The 13607-nt window shown below is 47.3% G+C and overlaps 9 non-coding genes across 9 annotated transcripts; all 9 read right to left on the bottom strand.

Moving 5' to 3' along the window:
* Positions 1–942: 942 nt before the first annotated feature.
* trnas-gcu (transfer RNA serine (anticodon GCU)) lies at positions 943–1024 on the bottom strand. Its single transcript has one exon. It is a non-coding gene; the product is annotated as a tRNA-Ser (tRNA).
* Positions 1025–2802: 1778 nt separating this feature from the next.
* Positions 2803–2884, bottom strand: trnas-gcu (transfer RNA serine (anticodon GCU)). The gene has a single exon. It is a non-coding gene; the product is annotated as a tRNA-Ser (tRNA).
* Positions 2885–3952: 1068 nt separating this feature from the next.
* On the bottom strand, positions 3953–4025 carry trnaa-ugc (transfer RNA alanine (anticodon UGC)). The gene has a single exon. It is a non-coding gene; the product is annotated as a tRNA-Ala (tRNA).
* Positions 4026–4662: 637 nt separating this feature from the next.
* Positions 4663–4744, bottom strand: trnas-gcu (transfer RNA serine (anticodon GCU)). The gene has a single exon. It is a non-coding gene; the product is annotated as a tRNA-Ser (tRNA).
* Positions 4745–5813: 1069 nt separating this feature from the next.
* Positions 5814–5886, bottom strand: trnaa-agc (transfer RNA alanine (anticodon AGC)). The gene has a single exon. It is a non-coding gene; the product is annotated as a tRNA-Ala (tRNA).
* Positions 5887–6523: 637 nt separating this feature from the next.
* Positions 6524–6605, bottom strand: trnas-gcu (transfer RNA serine (anticodon GCU)). Its single transcript has one exon. It is a non-coding gene; the product is annotated as a tRNA-Ser (tRNA).
* A 1769-nt stretch (positions 6606–8374) lies between these two features.
* On the bottom strand, positions 8375–8456 carry trnas-gcu (transfer RNA serine (anticodon GCU)). Its single transcript has one exon. It is a non-coding gene; the product is annotated as a tRNA-Ser (tRNA).
* Positions 8457–10235: 1779 nt separating this feature from the next.
* Positions 10236–10317, bottom strand: trnas-gcu (transfer RNA serine (anticodon GCU)). The gene has a single exon. It is a non-coding gene; the product is annotated as a tRNA-Ser (tRNA).
* Positions 10318–12095: 1778 nt separating this feature from the next.
* On the bottom strand, positions 12096–12177 carry trnas-gcu (transfer RNA serine (anticodon GCU)). The gene has a single exon. It is a non-coding gene; the product is annotated as a tRNA-Ser (tRNA).
* Between the last annotated feature and the right edge of the window lie 1430 nt (positions 12178–13607).

Genomic DNA, 13607 nt, shown 5'->3' with positions numbered 1-13607 from the left:
TCACCTTGAACTCACTATAAGGCTTTTCCTTTGCCATTGGTCTAGCACCCCTAGCATTCTTATTTACACGACAACATTACTTTTTCTTTTCCTTTGAATGCTTCCCTGAAGTGATGACACAAAGCCTTGAAAAGTGAGTATAATGAGTAAAGTCATAGACATAATGAGACAAAACCAATGGACTGGTTACAGAACCTGCTGGTGGGCTAGACGAGGATGTGCAAATGGTCACTGGAGAATGCGGGTATCGATCCCGCTACCTCTCGCATGCTAAGCGAGCTCTCTCCCATTTGAGCTAATTCCCCTTTGTCGGTTGGGGATTGTAGCTTCATCTTGTCATATGGACCTTTAACTCCGGCAGATCTAAAAAGGACGCCTCGCCTTCATGGGTTTCTGGGCATGCCAACTACAACAAGACCCCGTGGTAGAATCACTGCGCATACGAGACATTAAGGACCAACTCTAGTCTGGGCACTACACATTATGCTGGGAGACTGTCACCGTTTGTGGAAGCACCTTTCAGCTGCTTCTGGAGAAAAAGAGATGTCAGACTGGACTGGGGGCATTGCTGCGTGACTCTTGGCTGCCATCGGCCAGTATTGTGAAGGTAAGAGGGGAGACAATCACCTCAGATGGACAAACACTGATGAGGTTTAAAGCCAGCGTTAACCTGACAGTACCTGAAAGGTACTCAGAGGAGACGTGCAAATAAACATTTGCCAAAGGAAGCCACATGCGTTCGTTTGGAGTACTGACTATTCTGGAAACAAAGTATCTTTTGGCCATTGTATTAGCAGACCATTCTCTTTAACGTGACCTGTGCAACAAGACCACATGGTGAACTATAGGGAGTACTGAGCCAAAGAAGAGCTGAGGCATTGCATCATGCCTACTTTGGCAGCCAATCTCACAACATGCATTACGATAAGTAGAAAGAGGACTCGACAAGGATGGGATTCGAACCCACGCGTGCAGAGCACAATAGATTAGCAGTCCATCGCCTTAACCTCTCGGCCACCTCATCTCGTTGCTGCAGTTTCTTTGCCAGCAGAATTGGGAATTTATTCTGTGACCATGTAGTCTGGATGGACAAAAGGCGAGCTGAGCGCTAGTGTATCGACGCAGGGAAATCTACTCCAGATCCCCCACGAGGGGCTGCGTAACACTTTGGTAGAAGCCTGGAGTGATGCTGGCTTCTTCTTTGAGCCTGTTCTTCTTGGGGGTTGCCAGAGTGGATCATCTGCCTCCATCTCACCCTGCCCCTAGCATTCTCCTCTGTCACAGCAACCCTCTTCATGTCCTCCTCAACTAGATCCATGAACTTTCTCTTCTGTATTTTTCTTTTCCTCCTGCCTAGCAGCTCCATATTTTACACCCTTTTCCCAGTATATCTTATTTTCCTCCTCTGCACATTTCCAAACCACCGCAGCCTTACCGGTCTAACTTTGTCTCCAAACCGCTCAACCCCAGCTGTCCCTCTGACATAGTCAGTTCTAATCTTTTTCCATCCTGGACACTCCCAACATAAAAAACTTACCATCTTCAACTCTGACAACTCCATCTCGGCCTCTCGTCTTTTCCTCCGTGCCACAGTCATAAAACAATACATCAGAGCAGTTCTCACCACCGTCCTGTAAAGCTTGCCTTTCACACCTGCTGCTATCCTGGTGTCACAAATCACCCCTTTATTTGGTCTCCACCCACATCTTCCCTTCAAAGTACTCCTTCCCTTGTTAGCACATTACCATTTCCACCCTTAATGACTTTAAACTGCTGTCCATCCTTTCCAGCTTCATCTCTCTGCCATACCAATTGGTACAAGTCCCTTTCTCCATGCTTAGTGTCAAGGCTCACCTTGAACTCACTATAAGGCTTTTCCTTTGCCATTGGTCTAGCACCCCTAGCATTCTTATTTACACGACAACATTACTTTTTCTTTTCCTTCCTTTTCCTTTGAATGCTTCCCTGAAGTGATGACACAAAGCCTTGAAAAGTGAGTATAATGAGTAAAGTCATAGACATAATGAGACAAAACCAATGGAGTGGATGCAGAATTTGCTGGTGGGCATCTCAGGGATGTGCAAAGGGTCACTGGAGAATGCGGGTATCGATCCCGCTACCTCTCGCATGCGAAGCGAGCGCTCTCCCATTTGAGCTAATACCCCTTTGTCAGTTGGGGATTGTAGCTTCATCTTGTCATATGGACCTTTAACTCCGGGGGATCTAAAAAGGACGCCTCGCCTTCATGGGTTTCTGGGCATGCCAACTACAACAAGACCCCGTGGTAGAATCACTGCGCATACGAGACATTAAGGACCAACTCTAGTCTGGGCACTACACATTATGCTGGGAGACTGTCACCGTTTGTGGAAGCACCTTTCAGCTGCTTCTGGAGAAAAAGAGATGTCAGACTGGACTGGGGGCATTGCTGCGTGACTCTTGGCTGCCATCGGCCAGTATTGTGAAGGTAAGAGGGGAGACAATCACCTCAGATGGACAAACACTGATGAGGTTTAAAGCCAGCGTTAACCTGACAGTACCTGAAAGGTACTCAGAGGAGACGTGCAAATAAACATTTGCCAAAGGAAGCCACATGCGTTCGTTTGGAGTACTGACTATTCTGGAAACAAAGTATCTTTTGGCCATTGTATTAGCAGACCATTCTCTTTAACGTGACCTGTGCAACAAGACCACATGGTGAACTATAGGGAGTACTGAGCCAAAGAAGAGCTGAGGCATTGCATCATGCCTACTTTGGCAGCCAATCTCACAACATGCATTAAGATAAGTAGAAAGAGGACTCGACGAGGATGGGATTCGAACCCACGCGTGCAGAGCACAATGGATTAGCAGTCCATCGCCTTAACCTCTCGGCCACCTCATCTCGTGGCTGCAGTTTCTTTGCCAGCAGAATTGGGAATTTATTCTGTGACCATGTAGTCTGGATGGACAAAATGCGAGCTGAGCGCTAGTGTATCGACGCAGGGAAATCTACTCCAGATCCCCCACGAGGGGCTGTGTAACACTTTGGTAGAAGCCTGGAGTGATGCTGGCTTCTTCTTTGAGCCTGTTCTTCTTGGGGGTTGCCAGAGTGGATCATCTGCCTCCATCTCACCCTGCCCCTAGCATTCTCCTCTGTCACAGCAACCCTCTTCATGTCCTCCTCAACTAGATCCATGAACTTTCTCTTCTGTATTTTTCTTTTCCTCCTGCCTAGCAGCTCCATATTTTACACCCTTTTCCCAGTATATCTTATTTTCCTCCTCTGCACATTTCCAAACCACCGCAGCCTTACCGGTCTAACTTTGTCTCCAAACCGCTCAACCCCAGCTGTCCCTCTGACATAGTCAGTTCTAATCTTTTTCCATCCTGGACACTCCCAACATAAAAAAACTTACCATCTTCAACTCTGACACCTCCATCTCGGCCTCTCGTCTTTTCCTCCGTGCCACAGTCATAAAACAATACATCAGAGCAGTTCTCACCACCGTCCTGTAAAGCTTGCCTTTCACACCTGCTGCTATCCTGGTGTCACAATCACCCCTTTATTTGGTCTCCACCCACATCTTCCCTTCAAAGTACTCCTTCCCTTGTTAGCACATTACCATTTCCACCCTTAATGACTTTAAACTGCTGTCCATCCTTTCCAGCTTCATCGCTCTGCCATACCAATTGGTACAAGTCCCTTTCTCCATGCTTAGTGTCAAGGCTCACCTTGAACTCACTATAAGGCTTTTCCTTTGCCATTGGTCTAGCACCCCTAGCATTCTTATTTACACGACAACATTACTTTTTCTTTTCCTTCCTTTTCCTTTGAATGCTTCCCTGAAGTGATGACACAAAGCCTTGAAAAGTGAGTATAATGAGTAAAGTCATAGACATAATGAGACAAAACCAATGGACTGGCTTCAGAACCTGCTGGTGGGCTGCTCGGGGATGTGCAAAATGTCACTGGAGAATGCGGGTATCGATCCCGCTACCTCTCGCATGCAAAGCGAGCGCTCTCCCATTTGAGCTAATTCCCCTTTGTCGGTTGGGGATTGTAGTTTCATCTTGTCATATGGACCTTTAACTCCGGCGGATCTAAAAAGGACGCCTCGCCTTCATGGGTTTCTGGGCATGCCAACTACAACAAGACCCCGTGGTAGAATCACTGCGCATACGAGACATTAAGGACCAACTCTAGTCTGGGCACTACACATTATGCTGGGAGACTGTCACCGTTTGTGGAAGCACCTTTCAGCTGCTTCTGGAGAAAAAGAGATGTCAGACTGGACTGGGGGCATTGCTGCGTGACTCTTGGCTGCCATCGGCCAGTATTGTGAAGGTAAGAGGGGAGACAATCACCTCAGATGGACAAACACTGATGAGGTTTAAAGCCAGCGTTAACCTGACAGTACCTGAAAGGTACTCAGAGGAGACGTGCAAATAAACATTTGCCAAAGGAAGCCACATGCGTTCGTTTGGAGTACTGACTATTCTGGAAACAAAGTATCTTTTGGCCATTGTATTAGCACAACATTCTCTTTAACGTGACCTGTGCAACAAGACCACATGGTGAACTATAGGGAGTACTGAGCCAAAGAAGAGCTGAGGCATTGCATCATGCCTACTTTGGCAGCCAATCTCACAACATGCATTAAGATAAGTAGAAAGAGGACTCGACGAGGATGGGATTCGAACCCACGCGTGCAGAGCACAATGGATTAGCAGTCCATCGCCTTAACCTCTCGGCCACCTCATCTCGTGGCTGCAGTTTCTTTGCCAGCAGAATTGGGAATTTATTCTGTGACCATGTAGTCTGGATGGACAAAATGCGAGCTGAGCGCTAGTGTATCGACGCAGGGAAATCTACTCCAGATCCCCCACGAGGGGCTGCGTAACACTTTGGTAGAAGCCTGGAGTGATGCTGGCTTCTTCTTTGAGCCTGTTCTTCTTGGGGGTTGCCAGAGTGGATCATCTGCCTCCATCTCACCCTGCCCCTAGCATTCTCCTCTGTCACAGCAACCCTCTTCATGTCCTCCTCAACTAGATCCATGAACTTTCTCTTCTGTATTTTTCTTTTCCTCCTGCCTAGCAGCTCCATATTTTACACCCTTTTCCCAGTATATCTTATTTTCCTCCTCTGCACATTTCCAAACCACCGCAGCCTTACCGGTCTAACTTTGTCTCCAAACCGCTCAACCCCAGCTGTCCCTCTGACATAGTCAGTTCTAATCTTTTTCCATCCTGGACACTCCCAACATAAAAAAACTTACCATCTTCAACTCTGACAACTCCATCTCGGCCTCTCGTCTTTTCCTCCGTGCCACAGTCATAAAACAATACATCAGAGCAGTTCTCACCACCGTCCTGTAAAGCTTGCCTTTCACACCTGCTGCTATCCTGGTGTCACAAATCACCCCTTTATTTGGTCTCCACCCACATCTTCCCTTCAAAGTACTCCTTCCCTTGTTAGCACATTACCATTTCCACCCTTAATGACTTTAAACTGCTGTCCATCCTTTCCAGCTTCATCTCTCTGCCATACCAATTGGTACAAGTCCCTTTCTCCATGCTTAGTGTCAAGGCTCACCTTGAACTCACTATAAGGCTTTTCCTTTGCCATTGGTCTAGCACCCCTAGCATTCTTATTTACACGACAACATTACTTTTTCTTTTCCTTCCTTTTCCTTTGAATGCTTCCCTGAAGTGATGACACAAAGCCTTGAAAAGTGAGTATAATGAGTAAAGTCATAGACATAATAAGACAAAACCAATGAGTTGGATGCAGAATTTGCTGGTGGGCATCTCTGGGATGTGCAAAGGGTCACTGGAGAATGCGGGTATCGATCCCGCTACCTCTCGCATGCTAAGCGAGCGCTCTCCCATTTGAGCTAATTCCCCTTTGACGGTTGGGGATTGTAGCTTCATCTTGTCATATGGACCTTTAACTCCGGCGGATCTAAAAAGGACGCCTCGCCTTCATGGGTTTCTGGGCATGCCAACTACAACAAGACCCCGTGGTAGAATCACTGCGCATACGAGACATTAAGGACCAACTCTAGTCTGGGCACTACACATTATGCTGGGAGACTTTCACCGTTTGTGGAAGCACCTTTCAGCTGCTTCTGGAGAAAAAGAGATGTCATACTGGACTGGGGGCATTGCTGCGTGACTCTTGGCTGCCATGGGCCAGTATTGTGAAGGTAAGAGGGGAGACAATCACCTCAGATGGACAAACACTGATGAGGTTTAAAGCCAGCGTTAACCTGACAGTACCTGAAAGGTACTCAGAGGAGACGTGCAAATAAACATTTGCCAAAGGAAGCCACATGCGTTCGTTTGGAGCACTGACTATTCTGGAAACAAAGTATCTTTTGGCCATTGTATTAGCAGACCATTCTCTTTAACGTGACCTGTGCAACAAGACCACATGGTGAACTATAGGGAGTACTGAGCCAAAGACGAGCTGAGGCATTGCATCATGCCTACTTTGGCAGCCAATCTCACAACATGCATTAAGATAAGTAGAAAGAGGACTCGACGAGGATGGGATTCGAACCCACGCGTGCAGAGCACAATGGATTAGCAGTCCATCGCCTTAACCTCTCGGCCACCTCATCTCGTGGCTGCAGTTTCTTTGCCAGCAGAATTGGGAATTTATTCTGTGACCATGTAGTCTGGATGGACAAAATGCGAGCTGAGCGCTAGTGTATCGACGCAGGGAAATCTACTCCAGATCCCCCACGAGGGGCTGCGTAACACTTTGGTAGAAGCCTGGAGTGATGCTGGCTTCTTCTTTGAGCCTGTTCTTCTTGGGGGTTGCCAGAGTGGATCATCTGCCTCCATCTCACCCTGCCCCTAGCATTCTCCTCTGTCACAGCAACCCTCTTCATGTCCTCCTCAACTAGATCCATGAACTTTCTCTTCTGTATTTTTCTTTTCCTCCTGCCTAGCAGCTCCATATTTTACACCCTTTTCCCAGTATATCTTATTTTCCTCCTCTGCACATTTCCAAACCACCGCAGCCTTACCGGTCTAACTTTGTCTCCAAACCGCTCAACCCCAGCTGTCCCTCTGACATAGTCAGTTCTAATCTTTTTCCATCCTGGACACTCCCAACATAAAAAAACTTACCATCTTCAACTCTGACAACTCCATCTCGGCCTCTCGTCTTTTCCTCCGTGCCACAGTCATAAAACAATACATCAGAGCAGTTCTCACCACCGTCCTGTAAAGCTTGCCTTTCACACCTGCTGCTATCCTGGTGTCACAAATCACCCCTTTATTTGGTCTCCACCCACATCTTCCCTTCAAAGTACTCCTTCCCTTGTTAGCACATTACCATTTCCACCCTTAATGACTTTAAACTGCTGTCCATCCTTTCCAGCTTCATCTCTCTGCCATACCAATTGGTACAAGTCCCTTTCTCCATGCTTAGTGTCAAGGCTCACCTTGAACTCACTATAAGGCTTTTCCTTTGCCATTGGTCTAGCACCCCTAGCATTCTTATTTACACGACAACATTACTTTTTCTTTTCCTTTGAATGCTTCCCTGAAGTGATGACACAAAGCCTTGAAAAGTGAGTATAATGAGTAAAGTCATAGACATAATGAGACAAAACCAATGGACTGGCTTCAGAACCTGCTGGTGGGCATCTCGGGGATGTGCAAATGGTCACTGGAGAATGCGGGTATCGATCCCGCTACCTCTCGCATGCTAAGCGAGCACTCTCCCATTTGAGCTAATTCCCCTTTGTCGCTTGGGGATTGTAGCTTCATCTTGTCATATGGACCTTTAACTCCGGGGGATCTAAAAAGGACGCCTCGCCTTCATGGGTTTCTGGGCATGCCAACTACAACAAGACCCCGTGGTAGAATCACTGCGCATACGAGACATTAAGGACCAACTCTAGTCTGGGCACTACACATTATGCTGGGAGACTGTCACCGTTTGTGGAAGCACCTTTCAGCTGCTTCTGGAGAAAAAGAGATGTCAGACTGGACTGGGGGCATTGCTGCGTGACTCTTGGCTGCCATGGGCCAGTATTGTGAAGGTAAGAGGGGAGACAATCACCTCAGATGGACAAACACTGATGAGGTTTAAAGCCAGCGTTAACCTGACAGTACCTGAAAGGTACTCAGAGGAGACGTGCAAATAAACATTTGCCAAAGGAAGCCACATGCGTTCGTTTGGAGCACTGACTATTCTGGAAACAAAGTATCTTTTGGCCATTGTATTAGCAGACCATTCTCTTTAACGTGACCTGTGCAACAAGACCACATGGTGAACTATAGGGAGTACTGAGCCAAAGAAGAGCTGAGGCATTGCATCATGCCTACTTTGGCAGCCAATCTCACAACATGCATTAAGATAAGTAGAAAGAGGACTCGACGAGGATGGGATTCGAACCCACGCGTGCAGAGCACAATGGATTAGCAGTCCATCGCCTTAACCTCTCGGCCACCTCATCTCGTGGCTGCAGTTTCTTTGCCAGCAGAATTGGGAATTTATTCTGTGACCATGTAGTCTAGATGGACAAAATGCGAGCTGAGCGCTAGTGTATCGACGCAGGGAAATCTACTCCAGATCCCCCACGAGGGGCTGCGTAACACTTTGGTAGAAGCCTGGAGTGATGCTGGCTTCTTCTTTGAGCCTGTTCTTCTTGGGGGTTGCCAGAGTGGATCATCTGCCTCCATCTCACCCTGCCCCTAGCATTCTCCTCTGTCACAGCAACCCTCTTCATGTCCTCCTCAACTAGATCCATGAACTTTCTCTTCTGTATTTTTCTTTTCCTCCTGCCTAGCAGCTCCATATTTTACACCCTTTTCCCAGTATATCTTATTTTCCTCCTCTGCACATTTCCAAACCACCGCAGCCTTACCGGTCTAACTTTGTCTCCAAACCGCTCAACCCCAGCTGTCCCTCTGACATAGTCAGTTCTAATCTTTTTCCATCCTGGACCCTCCCAACATAAAAAAACTTACCATCTTCAACTCTGACAACTCCATCTCGGCCTCTCGTCTTTTCCTCCGTGCCACAGTCATAAAACAATACATCAGAGCAGTTCTCACCACCGTCCTGTAAAGCTTGCCTTTCACACCTGCTGCTATCCTGGTGTCACAAATCACCCCTTTATTTGGTCTCCACCCACATCTTCCCTTCAAAGTACTCCTTCCCTTGTTAGCACATTACCATTTCCACCCTTAATGACTTTAAACTGCTGTCCATCCTTTCCAGCTTCATCGCTCTGCCATACCAATTGGTACAAGTCCCTTTCTCCATGCTTAGTGTCAAGGCTCACCTTGAACTCACTATAAGGCTTTTCCTTTGCCATTGGTCTAGCACCCCTAGCATTCTTATTTACACGACAACATTACTTTTTCTTTTCCTTCCTTTTCCTTTGAATGCTTCCCTGAAGTGATGACACAAAGCCTTGAAAAGTGAGAATAATGAGTAAAGTCATAGACATAATGAGACAAAACCAATGGATTGGATGCAGAATTTGCTGGTGGGCATCTCGGGGATGTGCATAGGGTCACTGGAGAATGCGGGTATCGATCCCGCTACCTCTCGCATGCTAAGCAAGCGCTCTCCCATTTGAGCTAATTCCCCTTTGTCGGTTGGAGATTGTAGCTTCATCTTGTCATATGGACCTTTAACTCCGGCGGATCTAAAAAGGACGCCTCGCCTTCATGGGTTTCTGGGCATGCCAACTACAACAAGACCCCGTGGTAGAATCACTGCGCATACGAGACATTAAGGACCAACTCTAGTCTGGGCACTACACATTATGCTGGGAGACTGTCACCGTTTGTGGAAGCACCTTTCAGCTGCTTCTGGAGAAAAAGAGATGTCAGACTGGACTGGGGGCATTGCTGCGTGACTCTTGGCTGCCATGGGCCAGTATTGTGAAGGTAAGAGGGGAGACAATCACCTCAGATGGACAAACACTGATGAGGTTTAAAGCCAGCGTTAACCTGACAGTACCTGAAAGGTACTCAGAGGAGACGTGCAAATAAACATTTGCCAAAGGAAGCCACATGCGTTCGTTTGGAGTACTGACTATTCTGGAAACAAAGTATCTTTTGGCCATTGTATTAGCAGACCATTCTCTTTAACGTGACCTGTGCAACAAGACCACATGGTGAACTATAGGGAGTACTGAGCCAAAGAAGAGCTGAGGCATTGCATCATGCCTACTTTGGCAGCCAATCTCACAACATGCATTAAGATAAGTAGAAAGAGGACTCGTCGAGGATGGGATTCGAACCCACGCGTGCAGAGCACAACGGATTAGCAGTCCATCGCCTTATCCTCTCGGCCACCTCATCTCGTGGCTGCAGTTTCTTTGCCAGCAGAATTGGGAATTTATTCTGTGACCATGTAGTCTGGATGGACAAAATGCGAGCTGAGCGCTAGTGTATCGACGCAGGGAAATCTACTCCAGATCCCCCACGAGGGGCTGCGTAACACTTTGGTAGAAGCCTGGAGTGATGCTGGCTTCTTCTTTGAGCCTGTTCTTCTTGGGGGTTGCCAGAGTGGATCATCTGCCTCCATCTCACCCTGCCCCTAGCATTCTCCTCTGTCACAGCAACCCTCTTCATGTCCTCCTCAACTAGATCCATGAACTTTCTCTTCTGTATTTTTCTTTTCCTCCTGCCTAGCAGCTCCATATTTTACACCCTTTTCCCAGTATATCTTATTTTCCTCCTCTGCACATTTCCAAACCACCGCAGCCTTACCGGTCTAACTTTGTCTCCAAACCGCTCAACCCCAGCTGTCCCTCTGACATAGTCAGTTCTAATCTTTTTCCATCCTGGACACTCCCAACATAAAAAACTTACCATCTTCAACTCTGACAACTCCATCTCGGCCTCTCGTCTTTTCCTCCGTGCCACAGTCATAAAACAATACATCAGAGCAGTTCTCACCACCGTCCTGTAAAGCTTGCCTTTCACACCTGCTGCTATCCTGGTGTCACAAATCACCCCTTTATTTGGTCTCCACCCACATCTTCCCTTCAAAGTACTCCTTCCCTTGTTAGCACATTACCATTTCCACCCTTAATAACTTTAAACTGCTGTCCATCCTTTCCAGCTTCATCTCTCTGCCATACCAATTGGTACAAGTCCCTTTCTCCATGCTTAGTGTCAAGGCTCACCTTGAACTCACTATAAGGCTTTTCCTTTGCCATTGGTCTAGCACCCCTAGCATTCTTATTTACACGACAACATTACTTTTTCTTTTCCTTCCTTTTCCTTTGAATGCTTCCCTGAAGTGATGACACAAAGCCTTGAAAAGTGAGTATAATGAGTAAAGTCATAGACATAATGAGACAAAACCAATGGATTGGATGCACAACCTGCTGGTGAGCATCTCGGGGATGTGCAAAGGGTCACTGGAGAATGCAGGTATCGATCCCGCTACCTCTCGCATGCGAAGCGAGCGCTCTCCCATTTGAGCTAATTCCCCTTTGTCGCTTGGGGATTGTAGCTTCATCTTGTCATATGGACCTTTAACTCCGGCAGATCTAAAAAGGACGCCTCGCCTTCATGGGTTTCTGGGCATGCCAACTACAACAAGACCCCGTGGTAGAATCACTGCGCATACGAGACATTAAGGACCAACTCTAGTCTGGGCACTACACATTATGCTGGGAGACTGTCACCGTTTGTGGAAGCACCTTTCAGCTGCTTCTGGAGAAAAAGAGATGTCAGACTGGACTGGGGGCATTGCTGCGTGACTCTTGACTGCCATCGGCCAGTATTGTGAAGGTAAGAGGGGAGACAATCACCTCAGATGGACAAACACTGATGAGGTTTAAAGCCAGCGTTAACCTGACAGTACCTGAAAGGTACTCAGAGGAGACGTGCAAATAAACATTTGCCAAAGGAAGCCACATGCGTTCGTTTGGAGCACTGACTATTCTGGAAACAAAGTATCTTTTGGCCATTGTATTAGCAGACCATTCTCTTTAACGTGACCTGTGCAACAAGACCACATGGTGAACTATAGGGAGTACTGAGCCAAAGAAGAGCTGAGGCATTGCATCATGCCTACTTTGGCAGCCAATCTCACAACATGCATTAAGATAAGTAGAAAGAGGACTCGACGAGGATGGGATTCGAACCCACGCGTGCAGAGCACAATGGATTAGCAGTCCATCGCCTTAACCTCTCGGCCACCTCATCTCGTGGCTGCAGTTTCTTTGCCAGCAGAATTGGGAATTTATTCTGTGACCATGTAGTCTGGATGGACAAAATGCGAGCTGAGCGCTAGTGTATCGACGCAGGGAAATCTACTCCAGATCCCCCACGAGGGGCTGCGTAACACTTTGGTAGAAGCCTGGAGTGATGCTGGCTTCTTCTTTGAGCCTGTTCTTCTTGGGGGTTGCCAGAGTGGATCATCTGCCTCCATCTCACCCTGCCCCTAGCATTCTCCTCTGTCACAGCAACCCTCTTCATGTCCTCCTCAACTAGATCCATGAACTTTCTCTTCTGTATTTTTCTTTTCCTCCTGCCTAGCAGCTCCATATTTTACACCCTTTTCCCAGTATATCTTATTTTCCTCCTCTGCACATTTCCAAACCACCGCAGCCTTACCGGTCTAACTTTGTCTCCAAACCGCTCAACCCCAGCTGTCCCTCTGACATAGTCAGTTCTAATCTTTTTCCATCCTGGACACTCCCAACATAAAAAACTTACCATCTTCAACTCTGACAACTCCATCTCGGCCTCTCGTCTTTTCCTCCGTGCCACAGTCATAAAACAATACATCAGAGCAGTTCTCACCACCGTCCTGTAAAGCTTGCCTTTCACACCTGCTGCTATCCTGGTGTCACAAATCACCCCTTTATTTGGTCTCCACCCACATCTTCCCTTCAAAGTACTCCTTCCCTTGTTAGCACATTACCATTTCCACCCTTAATAACTTTAAACTGCTGTCCATCCTTTCCAGCTTCATCTCTCTGCCATACCAATTGGTACAAGTCCCTTTCTCCATGCTTAGTGTCAAGGCTCACCTTGAACTCACTATAAGGCTTTTCCTTTGCCATTGGTCTAGCACCCCTAGCATTCTTATTTACACGACAACATTACTTTTTCTTTTCCTTCCTTTTCCTTTGAATGCTTCCCTGAAGTGATGACACAAAGCCTTGAAAAGTGAGTATAATGAGTAAAGTCATAGACATAATGAGACAAAACCAATGGATTGGATGCAGAACCTGCTGGTGAGCATCTCAGGGATGTGCAAAGGGTCACTGGAGAATGCAGGTATCGATCCCGCTACCTCTCGCATGCGAAGCGAGCGCTCTCCCATTTGAGCTAATTCCCCTTTGTCGGTTGGGGATTGTAGCTTCATCTTGTCATATGGACCTTTAACTCCGGCGGATCTAAAAAGGACGCCTCGCCTTCATGGGTTTCTGGGCATGCCAACTACAACAAGACCCCGTGGTAGAATCACTGCGCATACGAGACATTAAGGACCAACTCTAGTCTGGGCACTACACATTATGCTGGGAGACTGTCACCGTTTGTGGAAGCACCTTTCAGCTGCTTCTGGAGAAAAAGAGATGTCAGACTGGACTGGGGGCATTGCTGCGTGACTCTTGACTGCCATCGGC

This window comes from Aulonocara sp. 'chitande type north' Nkhata Bay, linkage group LG3, assembly GCF_057382095.1.
Source record: "Aulonocara sp. 'chitande type north' Nkhata Bay isolate Kocher_YH1m ecotype deep benthic linkage group LG3, A_spYH_male_GT1.1, whole genome shotgun sequence".
In the NCBI taxonomy this organism is placed as follows: domain Eukaryota; kingdom Metazoa; phylum Chordata; class Actinopteri; order Cichliformes; family Cichlidae; genus Aulonocara; species Aulonocara sp. 'chitande type north' Nkhata Bay.
The sequence above is the reverse complement of the archived record's forward strand: the minus strand, read 5'-3'. Positions and strand labels throughout refer to the sequence as shown.